The sequence below is a fragment of the Triticum aestivum genome, chromosome 2B (genome assembly GCF_018294505.1).
Source record: "Triticum aestivum cultivar Chinese Spring chromosome 2B, IWGSC CS RefSeq v2.1, whole genome shotgun sequence".
NCBI classification, from domain to species: Eukaryota; Viridiplantae; Streptophyta; class Magnoliopsida; order Poales; family Poaceae; genus Triticum; species Triticum aestivum.
The window spans coordinates 767,441,933-767,455,394 of NC_057798.1; positions in this window are offsets into that span (position 1 = coordinate 767,441,933).

Consider the following 13,462-nt stretch of genomic DNA (forward strand, 5'->3'; position numbering starts at 1 on the left):
GACGATGGGAGCGTCCAATATCTGATGGGCCAGATAAGGTTATTGGCCCACTCCTGATTGACCATGATTGGAGTCATGGCCACGTGCATTATGCGAGGGGTGCAGCCGCTCCAATATAGGGGCCACCTCATGTGGGATTTCAACGGGGAGGATGATGCCACCCGTCATGGCCGCAAGGGGCCGGGATCGGCCGCCGATCTGGTGAAGATCCTGTCCGGCTTGTACAAGGGGGAGAAGGATGACTTCCTCCGCACGAGTCCATTGAATGGATTCTCCATGAATAACCCTCGGAGCTGGGTAAGCGGTCGTTTATCTATCCGATCCATATTCCCAAAGTCAAGTGTCTTACTTTGTGATTTTGACGCAGGAGCTGCGCCGGGACGTGGAGGGCATACAAAGCCTGACTCCATAGCCCGAGGATCCGGGACAATCCCTTGATCCGTCCTCCGAAGAGGATCCGGACATAAAGGTGGAGCTGATTGACGGGGTGTTCCACCAACTTAGCATGGATAATGCTCTAGTCGCCATTACGGCCGACTACCCCGGTTTATCTCCGGCTTCCCAGGTGACTACAACCGGAGTCCTGACACCATTACTTGATCCATGCTCATTTCTAACCACCGTATACCAATGGTGCTCCGTAGGAGGCGCCTTTAAGGCGGGAAGCCGAACCCGTGGCGGCTGACCAACAAGGGTCAGTTCGGCCCAGCAGGCGGAAGAGGAGTGCGGCGCGAATCGAAACGTCGCCACAACAGTACGGCGCACCGCCGTTTTTAAGGGAAAGATTCCTAGGAGGCATATTAACGCTCATGATTTTTTCAGGAGAAAGAGCGCTCGCCGGACAGTGTCCGGAGAGGTTGCCAATCAAGCCTCCGCCAGCCATGCTCCAACGCGTGGTCCGGAAGGGGAGGCGAACACAAGGCATGGGCCGGATGCTCCTCCAACGGAGGATGTCGACAGGCTGTCCGCCACCAGATCTGAGGTGGAGAGCGCCATGAATCACAGGCGCCGCCGGACGGTTCTTCGTGACGCGTGTTTCTCTCCGGAGGCCCTGAATGCCTTTAATGCGGGAGATGCGCACCTCCGTGCTGCTCAAGATGGTCTAACCAGAGCCACGGAGCAGTATGTGAAAGACATACGGGTGAGGAATTTTAATAGTTATATATGCCAGTAGCCCCCGAGACTAAAAATAGTTAGAATAACTGATTTAAGGATCATTTGTTATGCAGGATCTTACGGAGAAGAATACCTGTCTGTCCCAGGAGCTTCAAGAGTGCAAGGCCCAACTTGAGGCCGCGCTAGCCGCCGCAGGGGGAGCCACAGAGACCCCATCTGGTAATACATACTTCGAAAAGATAAGTAGTTTATGAAGTGCGGCGTGTGCGTAAGTCTGACAATAATATTGCAGAGGGTGCCGGACTAGAACCGGACAAGCAACATCTGCTGCACCAACTGAAGGCCGGCGAGAAGTGCTTATGAGGGTGCAGTAGGAGAGGAACAAACTCCAAGATGCCAACACCCAACTGGGCGAAGAACTAAAAGATGTTCGGGTCCAGCTGTCTGACTCCGTAAAGGAGAATCGGCGGCTTCGTCGCGGCATTTACAGTAAGTGCTTGAGCAAACTCTTTTGAAAAGAAGAGTTCGGCGAGGAAGTCGATTGACAGAAATGTGTCTGTAGGTGTGCTCACGGGTCGTCCGGCAGAGGAAATGCCTGGTTCCACGGGTGACCTTCTTCCCGAGCTGCTACAACTGCATGAACGTATTCGGCAGGCGATGAGCAGCGTCGTTCAGGCCTTATGGCCGTCCGTCTCCCTACACGAGGGTCTTGGAGGGCTTGCTGAGAAGCTTCAGGGAGTACGGCAGCGCTTCCGTCTGTGGAAGATATCACCATGCCGTCAAGGCGCCAGAGAGGCCTGGGCCATGGTGAAGACGCGGTACACGAAGGCTGATCCAAACCACATGGCCGAGGTCGGACCTGTGGGGCCCGATGGGAAGGAGATCCCTGTGAGCTTAATGTACAGCCAAGTAGAGTTGGCCGTGAAATATTCCCAACGGGACTGTAAACTAGACAGCCTGTTAGATGGGATTGAAGAGGAGTTCAATCAGTCAATTTGACGATGTAATTTTAAAATGACATGTAAAATGCCTTCTAGCCGGATTGTAGATCGTTTGTCTTTGCGGACCTTTTCGCTTCAACCTCAGGACCCAAGAGTCCGGAGTGTGTCCGAATACCCTAGTGGTTATATAAAAACCGGGGCATGCATGGAGACCAGGCGTAGGGGTCATTAGTGCTTTATCAGACAAGTGCCCAACTAGTTATGTTATATTACATGGTTAGTAAGAAGCATCTTCTAGGGAGAATAGTTTTGTTAGGGGTTCCTTTCCCTGGGAGGCATGCCCTAAGGTGCATGTCTGTACTGCGAAGAGAGCAGAAAAAGCATCTGGGGGCAGATAAAGAAATAAGTAATAAATCATCTTTCAAGTCACCGACCGAATATTCTCTTAAGAACACTAGATTTCGGCTTGACCCAGTCTGAGGTACACATCCGGCTGACCCGGCAGTAACAATCACAGAGGTGCTCCCTTTACCTCCTAGCCGAACAATCGAGAACGTAGGGGTAAGCACAAGAGCCGGGCAACCCAGCTTGGCCAAAACTTAAGTCATATCGATGCATATAATGGTGAATAAAAGGTACATGCGGAAGTATGACACATGTGTTGGGCATGAAGCCCGTATAAATAAGCTTCTGTTAAAGAAGCCCCCAGGTATAATGAGTGCAAGTAGCACATCAAGTGTGTGCGAACAATGCGCAGATCAGCCCTCAAAGGCTTTTACTGAAAAGGGGGAAGAAGGAGGGGAATAAAAGACAGCGAAAATATAAAAGGTGGATGGAGGAAGGAGACGAACTCTGAGTCCGGCGCTAGGCGTAGAATCTTCGGAGACGGGCTGCGTTCCATGGGTTCGGCTCGAGTCGGTTGTCAGATGCGTTACATAGACGGTATGCTCCGCCGGTCAGGACTTGGTCGATGATGAAGGGACCTTCCCATTTGGGCTTAAGTTTGTCCTTTTTCTTGTCCGTTAGGTGTAGAACTAGTTCGCCAACATTGTAAGTTTTGGCCCGTACTTCTCTGCTTTGATATCTTCGAGCCTGCTGTTGATAGAATGCGGAACGAGATTTTGCCACGTCCCGCTCCTCCTCTAAGGCGTCCAAACTGTCTTGCTGATCCAACTCGGCTTCTCTTTCTTCGTACATGCGCACGCGAGGTGAGTCATGAATTATATCGCAGGGCAAAACTGCCTCTGCGTCGTACACCATAAAAATGGTGTGAATCCGGTAGTATGGTTCGACGTGGTCCGCAGCCCCCAGAGTACGGAGTCGAGCTCCTCTACCCAGTGCGTGTTAGATTCCGTGAGGGACCGCACTAATCTGGGTTTGATGCCGCTCATGATTAGACCATTTGCTCGTTCGACTTGACCGTTAGTTTGGGGGTGATAGACTGAAGCGTAGTCGAGCCTGATGCCCATATTTTTGCACCAGAGTTTAACCTCGTCGGCCATGAAATTCATGCCGTTATCAGTGATGATGCTGTGGGGGACGCCATAACGGTGTACTACCCCGGATATGAAGTCTATCACGGGTCCGGATTCGGCCATTTTAACTGGCTTGGCCTCTATCCATTTGGTGAATTTGTCCACCATGACCAATAGGTATTTTTGCTTGTGGGTTCCCCCTTTAAGGGGTCCAACCATGTCAAGCCCCCAGACCGCAAACGGCCAGGTGATGGGTATAGTTTTGAGGGCGGTGGGTGGCATGTGGCTTTGATTAGCAAAGAGCTGGCAATCGATGCATTGTTGGACTAAGTCCTGAGCATCTGCCCGGGCAGTCGGCCAATAAAATCCTGTACGGAAGGCCTTGCCTACAAGGGCCCGGGCTGCAGCGTGGTACCCGCCAAGTCCGGCGTGAATTTCAGCGAGGAGATTCCGCCCTTCCTCTTCGGAGATGCACCTTTGAAGGATTCCGGTTGTGCTTTTCTTATAAAGTTCTCCCTCATGGACCTTGTAGGCTTTAGATCGCCGAACTATGCAGCGGGCCTCATTTTGGTCTTCGGGAAGGTTACTGCCTAGTTAAGTAGGCTAGGAATGGTTCCGTCCATGGGGCAATTACTGCCATTATTTCGTGGGCTGAGGGTGTTATCTCATTGGCTAAGCCGCCGACTGTGTCAGAATGTTCCGTGTTGGGTGGCGCGGTTGGTTCTGGATTGCTATTTCCGGACTCCTCTTCCCATAATACAGATGGTTTAAAGAGCCGCTCCAGGAAGATGTTTGGAGGGACGGCGTCGCGTTTTGCGCTGATGCGCGCCAACACGTCGGCTGCCTGGTTATTATCCCGGGCTACATGGTGGAATTCGAGTCCTTCGAACCGAGCTGACAATTTTAAGACGGTGTTACGATAGGCTGCCATTTTCGGATCCTTGGCGTCAAAGTCTTCATTTACTTGGGATATTGCGAGGTTTGAATCCCCGCGCACCTCTAGGCGTTGAATACCCATGGAGATTGCCATCCGGAGACCATGTAGAAGGGCCTCATATTCGGCTGCATTGTTGGAGTCCATGTAGATTATCTGAAGTACGTATTGGACTGTGTCTCCGGTTGGGGACGTCAATACGACGCCAGCCCCCAAGCCGGCCAACATTTTGGAGCCGTCAAAATGCATGATCCAATTGGAGTATGCGCCATACTCTTTAGGGAGTTCGGCTTTGGTCCATTCGGCGATGAAGTCAGCCAAAACTTGCGACTTTATAGCTTGCCTTGGTTTGTAGGTTATGTCAAATGGTAAGAGCTCAATGGCCCATTTTGCAATCATGCCCGTCCCGTTGCGGTTGTTTATAATGTCATTGAGAGGTACTTCGGAGGCCACTGTTATCGAGCACTCTTGAAAGTAGTGTCGCAGTTTCCGGGATGCCATGAACACTGCGTACACTATCTTTTGATAATGTGGGTACCGGGACTTGCATGGAGTTAAGACAGTGGATACGCAGTACACTGGTTTTTGAAGAGGGAATTTGTGTCCTTCTATTTCTCATTCGACAACGAGCACTGCGCTGACAACTTGATGCGTTGCCGCGATATATAATAACATTGGTTCACCTAGGTTGGGCGCGGCCAGGACCGGATTTGTTGCTAATATGGCCTTTATTTCTTCAAGTCCGGTCGTGGCAGCATCCGTCCACTCGAAGTGTTCGGTGCGCCGGAGGAGGCGGTAGAGAGGCAATGCCTTTTCTCCCAAATGGGAGATGAAGCGGCTTAGAGCCGCCACGCATCCAGTCAGTTTTTGTATTTGTTTGAGATCTTTTGGGATATCCAATTGTGACAGAGCTCGGATCTTGGCTGGATTTGCTTCAATTCCTCTACCGGATACAATGAAGCCCAAGAACTTTTCGGCTAGTACGCCGAAAACGCATTTTCTGGGTTGAGCTTAATGTCATATGCTCGGAGGTTGTTGAATGTGAGCCTCAAATCGTCTACTAGAGTTTCGACGTGTTTGGTCTTAACGACCACATCGTCTACGTATGCCTCCATTGTTATGCTGATCTGGGTAGCCAGACATGTCTGAATCATGCGCTGATATGTTGCGCCGGCGTTTTTGAGTCCGAAGGGCATTGTGTTGAAGTAGAATGGTCCGTATGGAGTAATGAATGTCGTTGCGGCCTGGTCTGCTTCCGCCATCTTGATTTGATGGTATCCGGAGTATGGGTCGAGGAAACACAATGAATCGTGCCCCGCGGTAGCATCGATGATTTGGTCGATGCGGGGAAGGGGGAAAGGATCCTTTGGACAGGCCTTATTAAGGTCTTCAAAATCGACACAAAGGCGCCAGGATTTGTCCTTTTTTGGTACCATTAACAGGTTCGCTAGCCAGTCCGGATGTTTTATATCTCTGATGAATCCGGCTTCTAATAGTTTGGCTAGCTCTTCTCCCATTGCCTGTCTTTTGGGTTCGGAATATCGTCGAAGAGCCTGTTTGACTGGCTTGAATCCTTTTAGGATATTTAGGCTGTGCTCTGCCAGCCTGCGTGGGATTCCTGGCATATCTGAAGGGTGCCAGGCAAAAATGTCCCAATTTTCCCGAAGGAATTCTCATAGTGCGGCTTCTACATCAGGGTTTAATTGTGCCCCAATGGAGGCCGTCTTTGTGGGGTCCGTTGGATGGACCTGAAATTTGACTATTTCGTCTGCTGGTTTAAAAGAGGTGGACTTAGATCTCTTATCGAGTATCACATCGTCCCTATTCACCGTGGAGCGCAGTGCCATGAGTTCCTCTGCTGCTAGGGCTTCAGATAGTGCCTCTAGGGCTAGTGCGGCTGTCTTATTTTCAGCGCGGAGTGCTATGTCCGGATCACTGACCAGAGTGATGATTCCATTGGGCCCGGGCATTTTAAGCTTCATGTACCCGTAATGGGGTACAGCTTGGAAAATTGTGAATGCCTGTCGTCCTAATAGAGCGTGATATCCGCTGCTGAACGGGGCCACTTGGAACATGACTTCCTCGGACCTGTAGTTGTCTGGTGAGCCGAACACCACATCTAGTGTGATTTTTCCTGTGCAGCGTACTTCCCGACTAGGGATTATTCCTCTGAAGGTTGTGCTACTTCGCTCAATGCGGCTCCAGTCTATTTCCATTTTTTGGAGGGTTTCCTCGTAGATGAGGTTTAATCCGCTGCCGCCATCCATGAGTACCTTGGTAAGACGAAAGCCGTCCACTATCGGACTGAGGACCAATGCGGTTGGTGCTCGGGCTGTTCGGAATTTAGGTTTGTCGCTGGCATTGAAGGTGATAGCCGTGTCGCTCCATGGATTTGTTGTTGCTACTTGGTAGACTTTGGCGAGGCTGTGGATTGTTCGTTTCCACATATTATTTGATGTGAAAGTCTCGAAGACTATTAATACCGTATTGGTACTGCTGGGCTGGTTCTCCGGGGCTAGAAGACCTTCGCCACTTTTGGCCACCTGCCAAAGTATCCAACATGCTCTAAGGCTATGAGTTGGAGTGGTGCCCTCTGTGCTATGAATTTTGCAGGGTCCATTGAGCCATCCCTCCAGTACGGTTCCATGCCATATGAAGGGTTTTTGCTTTTTGGTATTTGACCCAGGTGCCTGGCGATGATGCACCCTTTTATTTTGGACTGGGACTGTATTCAGGGCCGGATTATCCCAAAAATTGATTTCGGTTTTCCAGGCGATTTCCATCTCACAGTACTTTAGTACTATGGACGCCAAATCAGCAAAGCGTGTAATTTCACGACGACTTATGGCGTTGAGGATTCCCTTGTCCGTGCAATTGTTGCAGAAAATTAAGATTGCGCTTTCTTCACGGCAGTCCTTTATCCTGTCCATAACCAGGAGGAATCTGGCCCAGTAATAATGTACTGTCTCATCGGGCTCTTGCCGTATTTGAGATAGATCACTTGTGTTTGGGTGGGCGGGTGGAATTAAATTCGGAACCGCGCCCAATCTGAGGCTCCAAGGCCGAGGAGTTTCCGAATTTGGAAGCTTGGATTGCTGGACGTCGTCCAACGAATCTAGTCCGCTACCTGACTTTAGGTTCAGTACTCAGTTGACGTCCGTCCCTCCGCGAGAATCCGGCATGGAGGGATCGGGAATCCGGCGTGGAGGGATCGGGAATTCGGACATAACTGGTTTTAAATATAGAAGAAGAGTCGCCGCGTTGTTCTTCTACCACAGCAACATGGTGGGTATCCTGGGGAGAGTTAATTTCTCTCAGATCGGTTTTAAGTCCAATCTGGTCATAGTCTGTAGCGACTCCCAGGGCGCTGATGCTATCCAAGAGCTCATTTACGGAAGAGAGCTCCATCGGATCCAGCTGCTCGGTAAATTCCGAGTTGACGCGAAGATCGCTTTTGATGACCCGAGAGGTCATCGTCGAAGCGGTGGCCGAACAGGCGGTCATAAGAAAACCACCTAGCCGGATAGCTTGACCGGCGGCCAGAGCTCCTTTGGCAATCATACCATCTTTAAAGACGGGAAGAGGCATCCTTCCTAATTGTGATGGCATAGAGGAACTCTCAATGAAAGCACCAATGTCGGTGTCAAAACCGTCGGATCTCGGGTAGGGGGTCCCGAACTGTGCGTCTAGGCGGATGGTAACAGGAGACAAGGGACACGATGTTTTACCCAGGTTCGGGCCCTCTTGATGGAGGTAAAACCCTACGTCCTGCTTGATTGATATTGATGATGTGGGTATTACAAGAGTAGATCTACCGCGAGATCAAGGAGGCTAAACCCTAGAAGCTAACCTATGGTATGATTGTTGTTCTGTCCTACGGACTAAAACCATCCGGTTTATATAGACACCGGAGAGGGCTAGGGTTACACAGAGTCGGTTACAATGGTAGGAGATCTACATATCCGTATCGCCAAGCTTGCCTTCCATGCCCAAGAAAGTCCCATCCGGACACGGGATGAAGTCTTCAATCTTGTATCTTCATAGTCTTGGAGTCCGGGCGATGATGATAGTTCGGCTATCCGGACACCCCATAATCCGGGACTCCCTCAGCTGGCAAGGTCGATAGAAGTATATTGGATATACATTATGTTAATGTGTACTTTACTAGTACTCCTAGTAGCACCAGGGTATTAGATATCGGTTCGGTTGCTAAGTGTTAGTAACTCGAAATAAAAGCTACGGAATAAACGGAGACTAGCTAAAGGTGAGCTAACGATATGTGTTGGAAGTGTTTCCAAGGTTGATGTGATCAAGCATCGCACGCTCTCTCTACCATCAAGATTGGTGTTAAACCTAAATAATTGTTATTTGGTGTTTGCGTTGAGCATAGAGATGATTGGATTATGTCTATCGCAATACGGTTATTCATTTAAGGAGAATAATGGTTACTCTGTTTATTTGAATAATACCTTCAATGGTCTTACACCTAAAATGAATGGTTTATTGAATCTCGATCGTAGTGATACACATGTTCATGCCAAAAGATATAAGATAGTAATGATAGCACCACCTACTTGTGGCACTGCCATGTAAGTCATATTGGTATAAAACGCATGAAGAAGCTCCATGTTGATGGATCTTTGGACTCACTCATTTTTGAAAAGTTTGAGACATGCGAACCATGTCTATTGGTGTATATGCATGAAGAAACTCCATGCAAATGGACCGTTTGGACTCACTTGATTTTGAATCACTTGAGACATGCAAATCATACCACATGGGCAAGATGACTGAAAGCCTCATTTTTAGTAAAATGGAACAAGAAAGCAACTTGTTGGAAGTAATACATTTTGATGTGTGCAGTCCAATGAGTGCTGAGGCACGCAATGGATATCGTTATGTTCTTACTTCACGAATGATTTGAGTAGATACTGAGTATATTTACTTGATGAAACACAAGTCTGAATTATTGAATGGTTCAAGTAATTTCAGAGTGAAGTTGAAGATCATCGTGACAAGAGGATAAAATGTCTATGATATGATCATAGAGATGAGTATCTGAGTTACGATCTTTGGCACGCAACAGAGACATTGTGGAAATTGTTTCACAATTAATACCGCCTGGAACACCATAGTGTGATGGTGTGTCCGAGCATCATAGTTGCACCCTATTGGATATGGTGCGTACCATGATGTCTCTTGTCGAATTACCACTATCGTTCATGGGTGAGGCATTAGAGACAACCGCACTCACTTTAATAGGGCACCACGGAATTCCGTTGAGACGACACCATTTGAACTATGGTTTGGAGAAACCTAAGTTGTCGTTTCTTAGAAGTTTGGGGCTACGACGCTTATGTGAAAAAGTTTCAGGTTAATAAGCTCGAACGCAAAGCGGATAAAATGCATCTTCATAGGACACCCAAAAGAGTTGGGTATACCTCCTAATTTAGATCCGAAAGCAATAGGGATTGTTTCTTGAATCGGGTCCTTTCTCGAGGAAAGGTTTGTCTCGAGAATTGAGTGGGAGGATGGTGGAGACTTGATGTGGTTATTGAACCGTCACTTCAACAAGTGTGTAGCAGGGCACAGGAAGTTGTTCCTGTGGCGCCTACACCAATTGAAGCAGAAGCTTATGATAGTGATCATGAAGTTTCGGATCAAGTCACTACCGTACCTCGTAGGGTGACAAGGATGCGTACTACTTCAGAGTGGTACAGTAATCCTGTCTTGGAGGTCATGTTGCTAGACAACAATGAACCTACGAGCTATGGAGAAGCAATGGTGGGCCCATATTCCAACAAATGGTTAGAAGCCATGAAATCCAAGATAGGATCCTTGTATCAGAACAAAGCATGGACTTTGGTGGACTTACCCGATGATCGGCAAGCCATTGAGAAAAATGGATCTTTAAGAAGAAGACGGGCGTGGAGGGTAATGTCACCGTCTATGAAGCTCGACTTGTGGCGAAGAGTTTTTCACAAGTTCAAGGAGTTGACTATGATGAGATTTTCTCATCCGTAGCAATGCTTAAGTCCGTCGGAATCATGTTAGCATTAGCTGCATTTATGAAATCTGGCAGATGGATGTCAAAACAAGTTTCCTTACCAGTCTTCGTAAGGAAAGGTTGTATGTGATACAATCAGAAAGGTTTTGTCGATCCTAAGGATGCTAAAAGGTATGCTAGCTCCAGTGATCCTTCCATGGACTGGAGTAAGCATCTCGGAGTTGGAATATACACTTTGATAAGATGATCAAAGATTTTGGGTTTATACAAAGTTTACGAGAAACTTGTATTTCCAAAGAAGTGAGTGGGAGCACTATAGAATTTCTGATGAGTATATGTTGTTGACATATTGTTGATCAGAAATGATGTAGAATTTCTGGAAAGCATATAGGGTTATTTGAAAAGTGTTTTTCAATAGAAAACCTGGATTAAGCTACTTGAACATTGAGCATCAAGATCTATAAGGATAGATCAAAATGCTTAATGGTACTTTCAAATGAGCACATACCTTGACATGATCGTGAAGGTGTTCAAGATGGATCAGTCAAAGAAGGAGTTCTTGCTTGAGTTGTAAGGTACAAAGTTAAGACTTAAAGCTCGGCCATGGCAGAAAAGAGAGAAAGGACGAAGGTCGTCCCCTATGCTTTAGACGTAGGCTCTACAGTATGCTATGCTAAGTACCGCACCTGATGTGTGCCTTGCCACATGTCTGGCAAGAGGGTACAAAGGTGATCAAGGAGTGGATCACGAGACAGCGGTCAAAAATTGTCCTTGGAGTAATAAGGACATGTTTCTCGATTATGGAGGTGATAAAGAGTTCGGCGTAAAGGGTTACGTCGATGCAAGCTTTAACACCTATCCGAATGACTCTGAGTAGCAAACCGGATACGTATAGTGGGGCAACCATTTGGAATAGCTCCAAGTGGAGCGTGGAAGCAGCAATTACAATATGACCTAGAGATTTGCGAAGTACATACGGATCTGAATGTTGCAGACCCGTTGACTAAAACCTCTCTCACAAGCAAAACATAATCAAACCCCAGAACTCATTGAGTCTTAATCACATGATGATGTGAACTAGTTTAGTGACACTAGTAAACTCTTTGGATGTTGGTCACATGGCGATGTGACCTGTCAGTGTTAATCACATGGCGATGTGAACTAGATTATTGACTCTAGTGCAAGTGGGAGACTGTTGGAAATATGCCCTAGAGGCAATAATAAATTAGTTATTATTATATTTCCTTGTTCATGATAATCGTTTATTATCCATGCTATAATTGTATTGATAGGAAACTCAGATACATGTGTCGGTACATAGACAACACCATGTCCCTAGTAAGCCTCTAGTTGACTAGCTCGTTGATCAATAGATGGTTATGGTTTCCTGACCATGGACATTGGATGTCGTTGATAACGGGATCACATCATTAGGAGAATGATGTGATGGACAAGACCCAATCCTAAGCCTAGCACAAAGATCATGTAGTTCATATGCTAAAGCTTTTCTAATGTCAAGTATCTTTTCCTTAGACCATGAGATTGTGCAACTCCCGGATACCGTAGGAATGCTTTGGGTGTACCAAACGTCACAATGTAATTGGGTGGCTATAAAGGTACACTACGGGTATCTCCGAAAGTGTCTGTTGGGTTGGCATGAATCGAGACTGGGATTTGTCACTCCGTGTGACGGAGAGGTATCTCTGGGCCCACTCGGTAGGACATCATCATAATGTGCACAATGTGACCAAGGGGTTGATCACGGGATGATGTGTTATGGAACGAGTAAAGAGACTTGCAGGTAACGAGATTGAACAAGGTATCGGGATACCGACGATCGAATCTTGGGCAAGTACAATACCGCTAGACAAAGGGAATTGAATACGTGATCGATTGAGTCCTTGACATCGTGGTTCATCCGATGAGATCATCATGGAACATGTGGGACCAACATGGGTATCCAGATCCCGCTGTTGGTTATTGACCGGAGAACGTCTCGGTCATGTCTACGTGTCTCCCGAACCCGTAGGGTCTACACACTTAAGGTTCGATGACGCTAGGGTTATAGGGAATAAATGTACGTGGTTACCGAATGTTGTTCGAAGTCCCAGATGAGATCCCGGACGTCACGAGGAGTTCCGGAATGGTCCGGAGGTAAAGATTTATATATGGAAAGTTGTTGTTCGGGTTTCGGGAAAAGTTCGGGTTTTCCGGTATTGTACCGCGAAGCTTCCAGAAGGTTCCGGAGGATTCCGGAGGGGTCCAGAGGTCCGGAAGATGTTCCACCACGTCCAATACAGCAGAATGGGCTGTAGGGGGGCGCCCTAGCCTTAATGGGCCAGGGGCACCAGCCCCCCCACGGCCCATGCGCTTGGGAGAGGGGAAACCCTAAGGGGGAGGGCCTCCACTTGACTTGGGAGCCACTCCTCCCCCCTTTGGCCGCCGCCCCCTCCTCAGATTGGATCTGAGGGGGCCGGCCCCCTCTCCCTAGCCCCTAAATATATCTGGGGGGTGGGATGGCAGCCGCACCCAAGTTCTAGCGCAGCCCTCCCCCTCTCCCAAGTACTCCTCCTCTCCCGCGGTGCTTGGCGAAGCCCTGCAGGATTGCCATGCTCCTCCATCACCACCACGCCGTTGTGCTGCTGCTGGATGGAGTCTTCCTCAACCTCTCCTTCTCTCCTTTCTGGATCAAGGCATGGGAGATGTCACCGGGCTGTACGTGTGTTGAACGCGGAGGTGCCGTCTGTTCGGCACTAGGATCTCCGGTGATTTGGATCACGACGAGTACGACTCCTTCAACCCCGTTCTCTTGAACGCTTCCGCTTAGCGATCTACAAGGGTATGTAGATGCACTCTCCTTCCCCTCATTGCTACTCTCTCCATGGATAGATATTGGTGACTCGTAGGAAAATTTTGAATTTCTCCTACGTTCCCCAACAGCCGGGACAGCCGCAGATGCGATCTCCCGAACACCGTCCGATGGCAGATC